Source organism: Panthera tigris, chromosome B1, assembly GCF_018350195.1.
Source record: "Panthera tigris isolate Pti1 chromosome B1, P.tigris_Pti1_mat1.1, whole genome shotgun sequence".
Lineage (NCBI taxonomy): Eukaryota > Metazoa > Chordata > Mammalia > Carnivora > Felidae > Panthera > Panthera tigris.
Window position 1 is genome coordinate 66,615,934 of NC_056663.1, and position 20,100 is coordinate 66,636,033.

The window sequence follows — 20,100 nt, forward strand, 5'->3', positions numbered from 1 at the left end:
ACTGTCTTCTTGTTTCTCTGGCTGGTAAAACACTCTTCCCAATGCAAAAGGGAAAATAAATGGTTGTACATTAACTAATCCATTGATTTAACAAGTTTTAATGAACACCTGCTAAGGAAGATGCTCCACAAGATCCTGCGAATTCAGTAGAGAGAAGAGAATAAGTAATTCTCTTTCCTTGTGATCCTATGTGTGCCATATACTTAAAAAGACTATCTTAATAACTATTTCCTATGGCTTGAATAGATCCTGGAAATAAATCATCTACGAAAATGACTTTCTTTACACCAGGAAATATACATTGAGAATCATACAATTTTATTTATTTTTTTACAAAATTATGAAGAAAGAAGAGGTAATGATATGGATATTTGACAAAGTATTAATTAATTTGGCTTTCTGCTTATTTAAAACCAATTTATTATTATATTTCAATTTCTAAATGTGTAATCGGAATTCCTTGAATGTGATTTCACATATATTTCTAATTTTGAAATCAACATACAAAGTTTAAAATTGCAGGAGCTATATAGAATGAAAATTCAATTGTTAATATTTGTTCCCTAATTAAATCTAAACATCTATATTTCTGATTTTTTTCTTGGAATAAATTTTTAAAAGAGATAATTTAACAATATTTGACATTTAATGCTTAGTTTTTATAAAAGTGATTCTTTGGCTTATATTTCACTAGGTTATCCCTTCCAGGTTCTTGTTCATATCATAATTCTATCCCAGTGTAATTTAAAAAGTATAATTGGAATGCCTGGTTGGCTTGGTCACTAGAGCCTGCAACTCTTGATCTTGAAGTCATGAGTTCAAGCCCTACATTTGGTGTTAAGGCTACTTAAATAAATTAAAAAAATATATATATATATATATATAAATCTAATCATTATTTGATTGCTGGTGGCTCAGTCTGTTAAGTGTCTGACTTTTTTTTTTTTAAGTTTATATATTTATTTTGAGATAGAGACAGCGTGAGGGGAGGAGCAGAGACAGAGGGAGAGAGAGAATCCCAAGCAGGCTTGGTGCTACTAACACAGAGGCAGACACAGGGCTCAAACTCATGAAACCATAAGATCATCACTTGAGCCAAAATCAAGAGTTGGATGCTTAACTGAGACACCCAGGTGCCCCATAAGTGTCTGACTCTTGATTTCAGCTCTGATCGCTCTGCTTGTTCTCACTCTCTCCCTAAAATAAATAAATTAATAAAAAATTATTCTTCAGTATATTATCTGCCTTATTATAGTTAGATATATATTAATGACTTTTAAAAGAAAAATAGAATGATTTTAACAAAATGCAGCCATCTCCTGCTACTATCATCTTCCAACTCGTATTATTGCTACTTCCCTTGATTCTTTTAGGTTATTCTTCTGTTGGTTACCACTACATATCAAATTAATATGTTTTCTCAAATGTTGAATTATCAACTATAGAAATTAGCTGTTAATTTATTATTATAATAGATAAGTATAATCTTGCACCTTTCCTCCTTCCGACCGTCTTCCTGGCATATTTTAATTCCCAGTTTAATTTCTTCATTGGTTGCTTTACAGTTTTAAATAACTTGTTACATTTATATTTTTACTTCTTTCAGCTATCATTTGACTCCTTATTTTGAAAGATGAGGGCACTATGAACACTGCTCTTTTCTTAAGCTCCTATTCCCAACTCTTACTACCTCCAGTCTATATTTTATTGTTAGATTTTTCCAGTTTGGAGATTTATATCATGCCGTTTAATCATGGCATAATAATATCTTTAGTTTTGGTGTAAAAGTAAGAAAATATATTGGGGCGCCTGGGTGGCGCAGTCGGTTAAGCGTCCGACTTCAGCCAGGTCACGATCTCGCGGTCCGTGAGTTCGAGCCCCGCGTCAGGCTCTGGGCTGATGGCTCGGAGCCTGGAGCCTGTTTCCGATTCTGTGTCTCCCTCTCTCTCTGCCCCTCCCCCGTTCATGCTCTGTCTCTCTCTGTCCCAAAAATAAATTAAAAAAACGTTGAAAAAAAAAAAAAAGAAAATATATACAGCCTACATTATATTTGTGTGAATGCTTTCATTGTGGATCCAAGTAACGTATTTTAAATTTATTTTAATGTTTACTTATTTTTGAGGAAAACAGAGACAGAATGTGAGTGGGTTAGGGGCAGAGAGAGAGAGGGAGACACAGAAGCAGAAGCAGGCTCCAGGCTCCAAGACATTAGCACAGAGCCCGACGTGCTGCTGGAACTCTTGAGCTGTGAGATCATGACCTGAGCCGAAGTCAGACGCTCAACCGACTGAGCCACCCAGGCACCCCATCAAGTAACGTATTTTAGAAATAAGTCCTTCCTTATACACTTATATGAAGTTAATAATTGACATTCTTTCTTCATGAAATATATATATATATATATTTATATATATATATATATATATAAATATATATATATATATATTAGCCAAGTATTTTCCCAAATTTCCTATTAATGAAGTCCTATGGAATCTTCTCTGTTGGCTGAAAACACCTTCCCTTCACTTTCCCTTCTGCTCCAGTATGCTCTTTACTTTCTCAGCCAATGAGCTGCCATTCTGTGTTGCTTTTCTAGTTTGGGTCCCCACTTTTCTGGATCCTAGTCTTCTCGTTTCTTGATTCATCCCTTCATTTGCTATGGCATATCTTTACTACTGTCCTGCAACAAGTTTGTAGGATGAAATGTTTTGAGCCCTATAAGACTTAAAATGCCTCATTTTACCAATACAATTAATTGATAAATTAGCTATGTATAACATTTTAAAATATAATAATGTTTATAATATCTAACACTTATTGAACACTTAGTATCTTCTGGCACCATTCTAATTGCTTTACATGTATTAACTTATTTAATCTTCAAAACAACCTTATGAAGTTAGTACTACTGTCGTCTTGATTATAACAGGTATAGACAGAAAGTTTCAGTAATGCAGTGAAGTTCACATGGCTAATAAATGGTGTGGGCAAACACTGGAAGTGTTATTCCAGAAGCACATTTCCTAAACGTTATACATATTGCCTCTACTTTTAGGTGTCTTAGTTCCCATCTTCTGTTCCACTTCCTAAGGCTGAGATGGATAAGGTAACCCGAAAGAGAGTACCTCACCTCAGTCAATGGCCATACAAATGTGTTCTACATAGCCAGGTGTGTTTTTGCATGATTTGAAAAAGTCAGATATTTATTTACATTCATATGTTAACAGTTATGTGCCTTTCTACTCTATTAGTTTTATTTATGATATTTGAAATTTCATTTTAATTTAACAACAAATTGGGGTGCCTGGGTGGCTCAGTGTGTTCAGCATTGGACCCTTGATCTCAGCTGAGGTCTTGATCTCAAGGTTGTGAGTTCAAACTCCATGCTAGGCTCCACACTAGGCATGGAGCTTACTTAAAATAAATAAATAAATAAATAAATAAATACATACATACATACATAAATAAATAAATATTTAACAACAAAATGTGCATTCTCAAATAAAAATCATAATGAAGAAATCCAAAGCTCTGGAACAATGAACAAACTCCAAAATGAGAGAAATTAAACCTTTGAATATCGGTAAATAAAACAGTCTAAACAGAAGATAAACTACAGATTTTCATTCTATCTTGAAGATAGCAGAAAGCCATAAGAGATTTTGTGCTGGTAAATTAAACGGTCAAATTATTAATTCAGAAAACTCACTCTGAAAGCATAATAAATATTGAATGTGTGTGGCAAGAAGATTAATTGTGAAGAAATATTTACAGGTAATTGAAAGAGGCCAGAACCTCTAACTAAAGTAGTATAAACAGGAATGGAAAGAGAGAGACTAAACAAAACAAAACAGTTTTGAGATCTATGACACAGGTAGACACAACAGCACTGATAACAGATTTCACAAAGGCAGGTGAGAGGTCAGGGACAGTCTGTGAGTTACATAGGCTCCTAGCTTGATTAGCTAAATGAATAGTAGTCTTGACATGTAAAATATGTCACAAAGAAGGAGAAGCTAGTTTGAAAGGAAAAGAAATATGTTCGTTTTTGACACGGCAATTCTGAAGTATGTCTTGGAATAGGTATTCAACCTCAGTCTCCTACATTCTCCATCATCCCACTTTTTTTCTTTGACAGAAGACAAGAGGATTTGTTTTGGCAGGATATACCAATTTATTTTCTATCAACAAAGCTATTCAAACATATGCTTTCTGACCAAAAATCTAGGATTTTTAAAAATTCTTAAATATGGTTCAATACTCTTCTTCGTCTCTATACATCACAGCACTAAGTTTCTCTGCTTGCAGGCTATAGAGAATGCAAAGGCTATACTTTTCACCTCTTCTTATTTATGTGTTTGAATCAGTAAGTATAATGTTTCTCATTATATATTGATACACACATCAATGTGTCTATCTATCTATCTATCTATCATCTATCATCTACACAATATATATATCTGACTGAAGATAATACAATGATTAAAACCAATAAAAAATTGGCATCATTTCCAAACTTAAGGAAAATAAAAACCAAAAAAGAAGTTATATCCCCTAGATGTATCATGTGAAACAACATGCATACTCAAAAATATATATTACATGCGATTTCTCTGGTCTAATCATAGCACATTAAGACCCATTTACCAATGGCATTTTTTAAAATATACCCTACAACCGTGGCAGAGTTAACTGGATTAGGAGAATAGAAGAGTTTCTTTGAATATATTTAGCTTTCTAATATCTGCATCTTTAATACTCTCAAGTAAAACATTTTATTTTTCAAGATTTAGAGTCTATATTATATACAGGTGATAAAAGGCAAGATAACTATTGTTATTGTTAAGGTGGTGCTGAAATAATTTTTATAATATTTCTCTTATTTTTATTGGAATGTTATCTCTCTTTTCTTTGTTGGTGTTTTCAAGATCTTCTGTTAGTCTTGGGATTCTACACATTTTTGCAATATATGTGGGTGTACTTTAGTTTTATATCCTGTTTGGGATATGTTCTGCTTCCTTTGGGTTCATATCTTTCATGAATTTTCAATCATTGCCTCTTTAAAGATTCAATACTCCACCGCTTTTTGTTTATTTAGCTTGTTCAGTTTCTTTTCCTGAAAGTCCTTTAACATTCCTCACAGCATATTTTTTTTTCTTTTTAATATTTACTTATTTTGAGAGAAAGACAGCAGGGGAGGGGCAGAGAGAGACAGGAGGATAGGGGATCTGAACTGGGCTCTGAACGGACAATGCAGGGCCCAATGAGAGCCCAATGCAGGGCTCGAACTCATGAACTGTGAGATCATGACCTGAGCTGAAGTTGGATACTCACTGAATCATCCACGTGCGCCCCCACCCCCCGCTTCATATACTAATCTTAATCAGTGAACTTAAATAAGTTTGATAAGGTTTAAAAATAAGTGACATTGAAGAAATCCTAATCGACATTACCCAATTTGAAACAAAAAGGAAAATAAAAAGAAAATAGAACACAAAACACACTTAAAAAGTAGAAAAGAAAATAATAGAACATATTATTGCTACTCAATATCAATGATTTAACATGCACGCAACTGAAATTTCAGAATAAAAAAGTAATAAGCACGAAAATATTTGAAGACATAATGATATAAATTCTTACAAAAATGGTGAGGGATAGCTAACCATACTACCAAGAAGCTCAAAGAGCATCAGCCAGTCTATTTTTTTTTTTTTTTAAGGCAAGGGAAAAATTAAAATTTCCTAGACACATATATTCAGCACCAAAAGAGAGGGACAGACACAGAGACAGGGAGATACAGAGAAAGATTGAAAACATCTTGAAGGTAGCCAGGGAAAAGAGACACATGATACATTGAGGAACAGAGATAAGAATTCCACAGTCCTCTTGTTAAGAACTATAGAAGTAGAAACATTTAGTGTTGAGAAAAAAAATAAAATAAAATCTAACAACCTAGATTCTTTATTCAAATTTGCATCTTCCATTTTCAAAATTGAAGGAGAAAAACAAGTTTTATCAGTTGAAGTAAAAAAGGAAGAATTCATTCCCAGCAGATCTACACTATAAGAAAATTAACAGAAGTTATTTCGGCAGACAGAATATGGTAAATTTATATCATATATAAGATAATATGATAGAAAGTTCATCGATACAAGCAATGGAGAGCACTGGAAATGGCAAAAATCAAAGTAGAAATAAATTTATTTTTTTAATGTTTAATCTTTCTTGTGGGGCACCTGGGTGGCTCAGTTGGTTAAGCGTCCAACTCTTGGTTTTGGCTCAGGTCATGATCTCATGGTTCGTGGGTTCGAGTCTAGCATCCTTATTGACAGTGTACAGCATGTGTGGGATTTTCTGTCTCCCTCTCTCTCTGCCCCTCTCTACTCGCTCTCTCTGTCCCTCAAAAATAAATAAAAATAAATTTAAAAGTTAATTGACTGCTAAACCCAAAATAGTGGCAACATATTGGTGTTTACAGCATATGTAAAAATGTGATAAATATCATAATACCAAAAAGTATGGGAAGCAGAAATCATGAGTTTCTTATTGTAAGGTTCTTATACTATGTTTGAAGAGCTATAACATTATTTTAAGGTAGACTATGACAAATTAAAGATATATATTGTATATCCTAAGGTAATATCTTAACTTTAAAAAATTGTATAAATAATAAGCCAATAGTGGAGAAGAAATGTGATCATAAAATACTTAATAAAGCAAAAATCAAATATGTCACTATCGCATGAGATGAATAGTGATGCTCACAGTATCTGTAATATTTATTCATATCTCTGCTAAATCAAAAGGATTGAGGAATATATTTTTTTAATTTTTTAAACTTTATTTATTTTTGAGAGAGAGACAGAGTGTGAGCAGAGGAGTAGCAGAGAGAGAGAGGGAGACACAGAATCCGAAGCAAGCTCCAGGCCCTGAGCTGTCAGCATGTCAGCACAGAGCCCCACACGGGGCCCAAACCCACAAACCATGAGATCATGACCTGAGTTGAAGTCGGATGCTCAACCGCCTGAGCCATCCAGGTGCCCCTTAAGGTAAATGTACTATGGTCACATTAAGTCATTACAAAAGTATCCTCAGAATTTTTTTTTTTTTTTTTTTTTTTTTTTTATGAGAAAGAAACTAAGCATTAGCAGACCACAGTGTCCCCAGGGCCTGCCATTCTTAGTTTTGGTTTAGGCATCCAGCACAGAAGCCAATGCTATCTTTAATTCTCACTTTCTTTAGTTTACTTCCTTGCCACTGACTGATGATAAATTGCCATCATTGTTCCTTTTGTTATTTATAAATGGGATTAGATTGAGCTATTTCTCCCCTTGGAAACTCTAATTGCAGTGCAGTTTCTACTCTCCCATAAATGACGTGAAGGATCTGTGTTTTTTTTTTTTTTACCTTAATTGAAGACTTCAGGCAGCCTGCCTTCCTCATGCAGTTACTGAAGCTGTGCACTCAGATGTCTACAGCAATTAGATCATAACACATACACAAAATAATCATCTGTTGTTTATCATGCAGTAAATCTTCACTTAGTACATATAAAAGGCACTTATGTAATCATACCATTTTCTCTTATTCTATTCATTCTGCAAATGTAATGAAAATTCATCATTGTATGTTATAATACCTGGAAAACACTTTGATTATTTTCCTGTAAAAAAATCAAATATAAACCAATAATATATTAAGTTCTATTTATGCAAGATCTTTATCTTCTATAAAATGAGATCAGATCTGACCCAATATTTGTTCTGATCTGTTCTGATCCAATATATATTTGAAAGACATCTGAAGTAGGTGAAATGGAATGAAGAGAAAGGAAGGATTCCACTTAAAGGGAGAATGGTCAAAAATAACTGGGAAGCTGGGTGGTAAAGATATATCTACAGCTGATTAAAGGAAAGAAATAGCAAGTAAAATAATTTACCCAAACACATTTTGGACTTGCTTTTAAATGAATATTCCCAACATTTCTTTATGACGTGAATGTTTAAAAAGTTTATTATGTTTTTTTAAAAATTTTATGAGTATTCAAGACATTTTTTTCTGGAGTCACCTTATACTCTACATTGTAGCAATCTAGTGATTACATATATATAAAGATGTATATATATGGAATACATGTAGGTGTGTATACACATGTGTATGTGTATGCACACCTACATGTATACACACATGTATGTGTGTGTGTATACATACTCTTGTTATATAATCAAGTTGCTCTAAATATATAATGTTGATAATATATATTATATATAATTATATATACCAATTATACATATGCCCAATTATACATACCAATTATACATATACCAAATATATATGATTTTACATATCAATTATACATATGACCAATTTTAGCATTTACCATGATATAAACCAGGTTTTTCAAATATAATTCATCATCAAAAACCTAGGTAGTATTTCCACTTGTGTTATATCTTTCACTGCATCCCAGAGCTCTGCTTTCTCTAAATGTCACCCTGAATAACCTCATATGTACAATTTTTGATTAGCACATATAAACCAAAACTCCCAATAACTCCTAATCTATGTCTGATTCTGTCTTTTGAGCCAAAGCTCATCCGGCATCTCCACTGAGAGTTTGTACTAAAAACTAAAATAAATATGTTTAAATCTGAAGACCATTTTCTCCCCACATATCTATTCTCCCTGTATTTGCCATGCTTGTGAATTGCCCTTTTTCTACAGTCAGGCAAGTTAGAAACTCAGAAACCTCAGTCCCTTCATTTGTCACATGCCTTATCATGTACCAGAGTCTGTGAATGTTCTTCTTTATTTAATTTTGCACTCCTCAACTTCTCTCCTTTTCCATTATCCCAAGTTCTGTTATTCTCCTCACTTTTACCATGTAAATATCCAGATTTGATTCCCAACTGCACTTCTTGCTTGTATTTTCGCAAACATTTAATCATCCACACACTACCAAAATAATTTCTCTAAAACGCACACCTACCTTAATATTTTGATAGCAGTACATTATCATAATTTTTAGGGTCCTGGCTTAACACATAAAGCCTTTTATAAAAATTTGGCTAGGGCCTTCTCCCAGGGAGTCCTTTCCCATCATCCATCCTTATTTCTTTTCTCACTATTCATTCAAAAAAAATTGTCCCATGTCATTTTAATGTCTCTCTGACATTACATATGCTCTTTTCTCTACCTGGAACACACTTCTCCCCTCCTTCATCCAGCTGCTTCCAATCTGTCTTTCAAGGCAACTTCTACGATGATTCACCTTGACCCAGCCCCATGGCAGATCTCCTTACTCCATTCCTGAATACAGAGTACACAGTGCGTGTATCTTTATCACCCTGCACATCACGCTATCTTGCAGTTATTGACATGTTTGTTTCCTTTTTCTCTCTGGAATATAATATCCTTTAAGCCAGGATCTGTGTTCTGTAACAATATCACCTTGGCATCTAACATAGTGCCTGACAGACAACAAAGATTTTAAAATAAAGGCTGCAGGTTACAGATTGTTTTCCTTGCTTTTTACATTCAACAAAATTGTATCTCATAGAAGCAATAATATGGCCAAGATCACAGTGCAAATGAATCAAAGAGCTTTAAATTTAATTTTCTCTGTGACAATTCCACAAAATCTTTACCTGTATACTGTCGTAAACAAAGTATTAAAGTAATATGCCCAATTAAAATGAGCATTATTTCTATACTTACTCTGACACATGATGATGTGGTTGACACTGATATTTCAGGTATTTGCTGCTTATACAGAATTATTATGATGGGGAAAATAAATTACTTTTGTATAATGTTATAATTACCGAGTGTTAAAGCTTTCTTTGCAGTCATTATATCAATAATGATTATTAACTACTTTATTCTAATAGTTTATTTGACTTATTTGAAAAGTTAAAAATAACTTTTCTTTTTTATTTATTAAGCTCTGCAACACTATATCTTACACCTGAAACTAATGTAATATTGTGTCAACTGTACTTTATTAAAGATTATTTTTATTTACTTAAAAAAATTTTTTTAACGTTTATTTATTTTTGAGACAGAGAGAGACAGAGCATGAACGGGGGAGGGTCAGTGAGAGAGGGAGACACAGAATCTGAAACAGGCTCCAGGCTCTGAGCTGTGAGCACAGAGCCCGACGCGGGGCTTGAACTCACGGACCACGAGATCATGACCTGAGTCGGACGCCTAACCGACTGAGCCACCCAGGGTCCCCTTTTATTTACTTTTTAAAGTTTGTTTATTTATTTTGAGAGAGAGAATCCCAAGCAGGTTTTTAGCTGTCAGCACAGAGCCCTATGTGGGGCTTGATCTCACAAACCGTGAGATCATGACCTGAGCCAAAATCAAGAGTGGGATGCTTATCCGACTGATCCATCCAGATGCCCCTTTAAAAAAAAAAAAAAAAAAAAAAGAGGCACATTGGTGTCTCAATTGGTTGAGCGTCTGACTTTGGCTCAGGTCATGCTCTCATGGTTTGTGGCTTTGGGCCCTGTGTTGGGTTCTGTGCTGACGGCTCAGAGCCTGGAGCCTGCTTCAGATTTTGTGTCTCCCTCTCTCACTGCCCCTCCCCCACTCATAATCTGTGTCTCTCTCAAAAATAAATAAACATTAAAAAAATAAAAAAAAATAAATAAAGGAACTGGTCACACTTGCTGTGATAAGCACTGGGTGTTGTGTGGAATAGCTGAATCATTATACTCTACACCTGAAACTGTATGTTACCTAAATGGAATTTAAAGAAAACCTTGAAATAAAAATAAAAAAGAACTGGCCTTACAAACCCTCTTCCTATGGGCTCTTCTAAGAAACTTTTGAGACTATAGAAGTTATTTTAGAACAGTATTCTTATTCCTTATTTAAACATATAAATATTATATTTTTATCCACTTAGAAATGTTCTAAAATAATACTCTAGCTGATTTATTTGGTGGTGCTGTTGGCTTAAATATATTCATTTATGTTCAATTTTTATTTCAGTAAAGATTTAGCATTGTTATGTGTTCATATAAATATTCTCTAATTTCATTAATTTTTAAAATACACCATCACCATTGTTTTGATCAACAGATAAAAAACAGATAAATCATTTTATGAGATATTTTAGAAGATTTTATGGAATTCAGTAAATATATTTTTATAATTTGAATGCATATAGAAATATGAAATAATTTTACATAAAATATTAATCTTATGTAAGGAATTAGCTACAAAATACATTTTAAGGAATATAGCAAGCAAAGTATCTCTGTACACCAACTTCAAGCTAAGTCTAAACCTGTTTAAAACAGATGTTAGAATTATTTGAACTACTTTTTTATTTGGTCAGTTTTGACTGATTAAAATTTTTAATGCATGGTGAGAACATAAAACAACCTCGGGAGACAGATTAAATCTGGAAAGGAGGAAGGGGAATGTGTTAACAATATAAAGAGGAAACTTAACTTTCACTTTATATGAAATGTTAGAATGAGTGCTTGGTGGGTGGTCAGTGGAGATAACCTGTAAAGTAGGCAAATAGCATCAGAAGACACTTTACTATACACCTATATATCCCAACCTTTTTTCCCCCAGCTTTATTGAGATATAATGGACACATAATGTAGTGTAAGTTTACGGTATACATGTAACAATCATATATATGTGATGTATGAAATACTATATATATATATATGAATATATATGATCGCAACAATAAAATTAACATATCCATCACCTAACATAGTTACACTTTTAGTGTGTTTGTGTGATGAGTACTTTTAAAATGTATTCTCTTAGCAACTTTCAAATATACAATACAGTATGCTCACTGTACATTACATATCCAGGACTCATTCATCTTGTAACTAGAAAGCTGTACCCTTTGGCTACCTCAGCCACAATCCCCACCTCACATCACCACCCATTCATGTCCTTGGCAACAACCAATCTGTTCTTCAGTCTTTTTTTTTTTTTTCTTTTTTGCAGTTAGATGTGCCCATGTTGATTAATTTGAAGAAATGTAATTTGAATAGCATTTTGTGTATACTTTCCCGTTTAATTAAGTATGATAGAAATTACATTCTCTCTCCCAATTTTTCCAAATATTGATGAACAACAATATCTAGGTTGAGTTTTACTCCACAGATCCAATTAGGTGAGTTTGCTCTGACATCCTAAATATGTGGTTTGGCTTCTAGCTCTGGGTCTCAGGCTGTGGAAGTAGAAAAGAAGAAGCACATCTATCCCCCTCAATTTCATTGCTCTCCTGCTAAGCACAGTGTCATACTAATGGCCAGGAAATGCAGTCTCTGGCTTAGCATCTACATTGCCAACTACAGTTCACGGAGTTTTAAAAAAATAGAAGGAAGAAAATAAGAACAAATGCTAGGTTATAGGTAGAAAATACCATAGCATTCCTGAATGCCATTTTTTCCCACAAGTAGGGCTATTTCATGACTCATTCCAAGGGTGAACTCCTCATGTCCCTATCTGCACTGCTTTCAGCTTATTTTTTTAGGATCTCTTGGTGATGTGCATTAAGTACTCTCTAGCAGGTCATGCTCTGACTACTTTTTCCCCAGTAACCTTAAAAAGTCAACATATCTGTCCTTCCACAACTGATGTACAATGATAGAGCAAAAATATAATAAGCCCATTAAATTTCCATTTGGAAAAAGGAAGAATGCCACAGTATAGCTATGAGGACTTAAACCGCTCCAGTGAAATCTCCCCAAATGTACAAGGATGAAGTTTACATCTTGCCTTCAGCACTAGCATGCTTCATCTGCTGCAGGTCAGAGGGTCGATGCTTTCACAAACTCAGGTGCTCTGCCATTTGTCATATGTGGTCCTATAACATCAACCTGATGTTAGCTACATCCGAAAGCCAGAAGTTGAAAAGAGCTTGGAGTAAACTGTGGAAATTTTCTTGTGCCAGGCTTAGGTACTGTACCCAAATTTCTGCTCGTATTTTATCAGAGAAAACTTAACCACTGGGGAACACCCAACTGAAAAATAGGTTAGGAAATTTTAGCTGCCCTTAGTTGGTCATCCACATACTCGGTTTGTAAAGCTGAAGGGGAGTATGAATCTCATTAGTCAGCCAGGACTTTCTACCTGAATGGGATACACACATCAGTCAGCTATCCACAGCAATCTAAAAATCCTTCTCGTCAGAAAATGCAGACATCCCCAGGCCTGAGAAAGAAGTAAATTCCTTGGTAAGTCCATCTGTCCTTTGTGAATAATTCTCTGGCTGTCTTTCACTGAGAGGCCATTCTGTTGTATAGCTTATATTCTGCCAGTGAAGGATTTGGAGTACCCAGAGTAGACCTCAGGATGAGGACTTGGGTCCAGAATGCTTAGGACAAAGTAATCCCAAGGAGTTCAAATGAGGAAAGTGAGACAGTGAAGTGAGAAAAGTTAAAAAAAAAAAAAAGTGTACAAAAATGAGCCTAGTCGGAACTGTGATCAACTTGGGCTCAATTCCACTGTGAATCTCTAAGAAACTACGTAGAGTTTACCACTAAACTGCCTCAACAAGAACTGTTCCACCAGCGGCATTTATCCTTTCAGACCCTTGGGTGTTCAGCATTGCACTCAGGATCTTCAGACTTTTAACCCCATCCTCAGCTCACATTCTTTAGTGTCATTGTTGCAGAGTCAGCTCCCAGGCTGCAGAGAAAGACTAATAGAAATTAACTTCCATAGCTTCAAGTGAACTCAGAGATGCGGTAGGTATATGATCTGCTACACTGGCTTTCAAGATTCAAGCTTGTGGTTTCTTCTGCAGTAAATTGCCTAAAACATTTATCAGGGTTCTTATTGATTTGCTTCTAAATCTCTCCAAGTTAAAGTAACCATACCAAAAAATTGCAAAATCTCTTACTTCTATAGAAGGGACAAAACTCAGCCCATCCCTGGCTCCCTTTTCATGACTGAAGAGAAGTCTTAATTACATACTCCTTTTGATCAGATAAACAGACTCCATTCAAATTTTAGTGGCCTATCAATTTCCTTGTGTTGTGGAGAGAGTCTATTGGCTAATAGCTAGTATTAAATCTCTAATTCTAACTTTCTGAGGGATCAGCAAAGATTGTGACATTATCTAAGAGGTTTACTTTCCTCTCCTTAGTATCATGACTAGGATCTCTACCCATGACCTCCACCTGGAGCATGACTGGAAAAATACAGAAAAAGAGTGCCTTTCTTAAGTAGTTTCCTTGCCCTGAAGACTTAAAAAAAAAAAAAAAAAAAGAAAAAGAAAAAGAAAAAAAGAAAAAAAATTTATTTATTTTGAGAGAGAGAGAGCATGAGCAGGGAAAGGACAGAGAGGGGGCGGAGAGAGAAAATACCAAGCAGGCTCCGTGCTGTCAGCACAGAACCCAACTTGGAGATCAAGCTCACAAACTGTCAGATCATGACCTGAGCCAAAACTAAGAGTCGGGAGCTTAACTGAGCCACTCAGGCACCCCCTGAAGACGTCTTAAGCCTCTGAACAGCTGGAAGCAACATGAAGTCATCTATACTACTTGAAGAAATAACGAAGCCTAGTAAAATCTTCTCCAAACACCTTGATTATATTCCCTTGTTCATCACAGTGTAAGATAAATGGCTATATACTTTGGCTCTAGTAAAAGATGCTGTCCTATTATTTTTAAATTTTCAATGTTCTTGGAAAAGAAACCAAGTGTTGCAGTTGCAAAGGGGTCACCTATCGATTATATCCCTGCTTCTCATGTATTGTGATTATATTTAATATAAAAAGTCAAGTGAGTTCACATCATACAAAAGTATACTTCTTCTTATTAAGTGTTTGTTAGTCCTTACTCCATTTCCTAACAAGGAGACAATAACACTAAACAAAGAAACATATATTAAAACAAGAACTGAAAATTTAGAGGTAATGTGTAACAAAATTTTCTGTCCCAAATGGTATATGCATGGTGAGTGCTCATATTAATCTGTGTCATTTTCTTAATTTCTGCCAAATTGAGTTCACATATTATGGATTCTGAACAACTGAAGAAGAATGACTGACATCGGCTACAATTAATTTTTGTTATGGCCTTTCATAGATCTAAAAAATGAGTTCTTGGAATATACTTCGACTCAAGTAAACTTCTAGAGTTTGGGAATATTTTTGGGGAGTGTATGTATAGTTTTCTGTCTGTAATACTGGTGGTGTGATAATATGTGTCACATTAACTCTACGGACTTTTAACAATTGTGCCAAGTCAGCAGTTTGGTTCTAAACTTTGGGACACTAAAGGAGTCTTTTAGAGTATCAAGTGGAGTGTGGGAGTGTTGGAGGAGACTCCATCACAACCTAGGCATCAGACAGACATCTCATTTTTCAAATGGAGATCTTGAAGGAATTAAGCTAAGCTTATTATTCCCATTTTTCTATTTAACTTTTTCAGCTTTTTTTTTTTTTGCCAGTTTAATTTTTCAGTTTGAGATCTAGTAAGAGAAATAAGACCATGGTAAAAGAAAAAAAAATAACTCAAAAGCACTGGTAATAAAATAAGAGAGATTAAATTAGACAATGATTCCTGGGGAAGGTCATCAAGCACATCCTTTGACTCCTACCTCTCAGTTCTAACAATTTATCAGTAGAGAAGTGATCGCAAACATGAGTGCATAGAATGAAATCCTTTATACAGTAAAAAGTCATTGCTGCATGGTATATGTATAACTAGTAATTATGTGAGAATTTTCTCTGTAATTTAAATGTCAGGTTAAATATGAAAATACATATACAATTATCTAAAGAGTACATCTGAATAAATTTAAGATTTTAAATTATAATCAACATAGCACAACTCAATCACAAAAGACAAAACAAAATAAAACAAAACAAATGATTAAAAAGCAGGCAAAGGACCCAAATAAACATTTTTTTTTTCCAAAGAAGACATTCAAATGGCCAACAGATATATGAAAAGGTACTCAACATCGTTAATCATCAGGGAAATACAAATCAATATCACAATGAAAAATATCACCTCACACCTTTTAGGATGGCTAGCATCAAAAAAATAATAATTAACAAGTGTTGACAAGGATATGGAGAGAAAGGAACCCTGTACACTGTTGATAGGAATATAAATTGATACAGCTGTATGGAAAACAGAATGCAAGCTCCTCAAAAAACTAAAAATAAAACTACCATATGACCCAGCAGTCCTCCTTCTGGGTATATATCCAAAGGAAATGGAATCAGTACCTCAAAGAGATAACTGCACTCCCATGACATTATTCACAATAGCCAAGATACAGAAACAACCTAAGTGTCTGTTGACAGATGAACAGATACAGAACTGAAATTATGGTGAATATATATCATTCAGTATCAAAAAAAGTAAGAGATACTTCCATTTTCAACAACATGGATAAAACTGGAGGACATTGCACCAGGTGAAATAAGCCAGACACAGGGGAAAAAAATGTATGATCTCACTTATAAGTAGAATCTAAACAATACATAGAAACGGAAAGTAGAATTGTGATTATCAGGGGAGAAGAGGTAGGAGAAATGGGGAATGCTGGTTAAAGAGAACAAAATTGCAGTTACATAGGATGAATAAGCCAAGAGATCTATTTCTTCCTACATAAAATAAGTCATTATAATTCTAACATAACGGAGATAACAACTAATATTTTGATATATAGCCTTTCAGACCTTTTCTATGCACACCTAATATATATACATATTACAAAAAAAAACTGAATTGTATTGTAATAATGTTATTTTCACTTGATCATCTGTTTATATCAAAAATATAATTTTTATAAACGGCCCCACTGAATTCTACTTTATAGATATGGCCCAATATCATTAACATGAACCTATTTTTTTGTTTTCTTTTGTTGTACTTTTAGACTCTCTTCACTCATTTCTCCTACACACTATCCCCTGACTCTGGCAACCTCTGTATCTATGAGCTTTGTTTTTCCTTTTTGTTTTTAAGAGTTCACATATAAGAGAGATCGTATGGTATTCATCTTTGTCTGAATTATTTCACTTAGTATAATGCCCTCAAGGTCCATCCATGTTGTCACAAATGTCAAAATTTTATTTTTTTCAATATATATAATATTCCATTATATCTAAAAATACATATATATCCCAATTTCTTTATCCTTCAGCTATCAAATAGACACCTCTTTTCTTTTAATGTTTATTTATTTTTGAGGGAGAGACAGAGATAGAGCATGAGCAGGGGACAGGCAGAGAAAGAGGGAGATACAGAATCTGAAACAGGTTCCAGGCTCTGAATTGTCAGCACAGAGCCCGGCATGGGGCTTGAACTCATGAACTGTAAGATCATGACCTGAACCCAAGTCTGACGCTTAACCGAGGCACCCAGGTGCCCCATAGACACCTCTTTTTTGAATTGAATCCTCTCAATTGAATCACCTTAACATCAAATTGAGTTCTCTCTCCTTTTTTTCTTGATGAGTCTCACTAAAGGACTGTCAATTTTGTTTATTCAAAGAACCAGCTCTTAGTTTCATTGATCTCCTCTATTGACTTTTTTTTCTGTTTCTTGAAATGTAAAGTTGGGTTGTTTATTTGAGGCTTTTCTTGTTTCTTGAGGTAGATATTTACCACTATGAACTTTCCTTTTAGAGCTGCTTTTACTGCATCCCATATATCTTGGTATTTTACATTTTTAGTTTTGTTTGTTTCAATACATATTATGATTTATCTTTTAATCTCTTCTTTGATCCATTGGTTGTTCAGTAGCATGTTGTTTAATGTCCACTTATCTGTGAATTTTCCTTTTTTCCACATAAGTAATTTCTAGTTTCATTACATTGTGGTTGTAAAAGATGCCTGAAACGACTTTAATCCTCTTAAATTTATTAAGATTGTTTTGTAGCCTAACAAAGGATGTATACTTGAAAACGTTCCAGGTGCACTAGAGAAGAGTGTATATTCTGTTGCTTTTGGATGGAATGTTATGTAAATATCTGTTAAGTACATCTGGTCTAACGTGTGTAAAGCTTTTCCTTTATTTCCTTATTGTTTTCCTTATTGATTTTGTCTTGATAATCTATCCATTGATGTAAATAGGATATTAAAATCCCTAATATTATTGAACTGTTGTCTATTTCATCCATTAGGTCTGCTTTGTAAATTTAGGTGCTCCTATGTTGGATGCATACATATTTAGAAATATATCCTTTTGTTGGATTGCCTCTTGTTTAATTGAGGCAATTTAATCATTATGTGCAATCTGTCTTTGTCATTTATTACAGTCTTTGTTTTAAATTCTGATATATCTACATCAGCTACACTAATGTACAGCATGATGACTATATACCAAAGAATCAGGTTGCACACCTTAAATATATATAATTTTTTAATGTTTATTTGTTTTAAGAGAGAGAGTGCTAGCAGAGAAGAGGCAGGGAGAGGGGAAGAGAGAAAGAATCTCAAGAATTCTGCTGACAGCACAGAGCTCAAGGTGGGACTCAATCTCAGAAACTGTGAGATCATGACCTGAGCTGAAATTAAAACTCAGATGTTCAACCAACTGAGCCACCCAGGCGCCCCAATAGAACTTAAAAACCATTAAATTAAATTAAAAATAAAACTATAATATCTTTGAATCAATCATTGCCTATAAATATTTTTCTTGTACACAAGATCAAGGATAAAATAAGGAAACAAATGAAGAGTGCACAGGAATAAAGAACTTGATCTGATTTTTATTTTAAACACTTAGTAGAAAAAAATATGATCTATTTGAGGAAAAATAGTTTGGGTAGTAATTTAGAGCAAATTATATTGATGTGTGTTGAATATTCAGATCAGCATGATTAGCATACACAATTCAGTACATGATCTCTTTAGACTTCTTTCCTATCTGTAATCATTACCCGAAATCTCATTTTCCTTCCTGTTTCCTCCTGTTTTGCTATCTTTTTCACCAATCTCGAATGAAGCCCAGGTTTTCACTTTCATTTAGCACTTGACTCCTAATTTAGCACACATGAGATTTCACTTGCTCTTTCAGCAATAAATCAATGGCATTTGTCTATAAACTATCAAATATTGAGTTCTGTTTATGTTATTTACAGTTGCAACACCCCTACTTTTCCCAGTACCATGTAATTTATGTCATAAAAATGTAAAACATGATATATTCACAAAATATACTAAACGATGTTAAATAAATACTATTAAAAATAAATTTAGCACTATAAATCTCTACTAAGTTTCTTTCTTCATATAACATACTCAAAAATGTGATTGCAATATAAAGTAATTCATTCACATATTATATAGATATCATTTAACTTTTAAGTACTGACTTAGGTGCAGAATAGAAAAATTTCAAAATAATGCAAATATGTAATCTGTAGTAGCGAATACTTGCATGGTAGTAACAGCTCCTCAAACCATAAAGTATATATTAATCTGCTAGAAATTCTTAAATGGTCACTATTATGTCTTTTGAAAATTAGAATGGATGATATTTTCAATTCACATAAAATGAATACAGACAATAAAATACAAGGTTTTTATACTGAAAAGACAAAATAATGTGAAAATAAAATTTTCTAAGGTACTAAATAGAAAATAGTAGCACTTATTCCTTCAAATAAAGATGATATTAATGGTAAAGAAAAAGGTGATCACAACTACACTTCTAAGATTCTGAAAGATGTTTTGATATATGATAGATATGTGTGAAGTATTTGAATATAAATTAATATAATTATGTGACAATACATACTTTTAAATTTGCAAAGTGTCAGCCTTTACTAAGAAAACCTGAGGGAAATGCTATAACAAAGTCACATTTGGTAAAATGCAAGATTCATTAAAACTAACAAAAAGCAGTAGTAAAAACAAATATATTATCAGAATAATCCCAGCCAATTTTCTGGTAGATATTAAGGTTTTCTATTATTTTATCTTGCTCAAGTATCCTTATATATTCATTGTTTTCTACTCCATTTTTTTCCTCATTTAATCAAAACTGATTTTTGTAACAGTGTTCTTTTATTCTCTTATCTTTACTCTCTTTCCTTTAACAGTGTTTATTTTAAAACTGCAGCTTCCCAGAAGCACAAGTT

At 33.7% G+C, this 20,100-nt stretch overlaps 1 long non-coding RNA gene across 2 annotated transcripts in view; it reads right to left on the reverse strand.

Moving 5' to 3' along the window:
* LOC122237930 overlaps positions 1–20,100 on the reverse strand; it is a 196,692-nt gene that overhangs the window by 103,838 nt on the left and 72,754 nt on the right. The gene's annotated exons all lie outside the window — the stretch shown is intronic.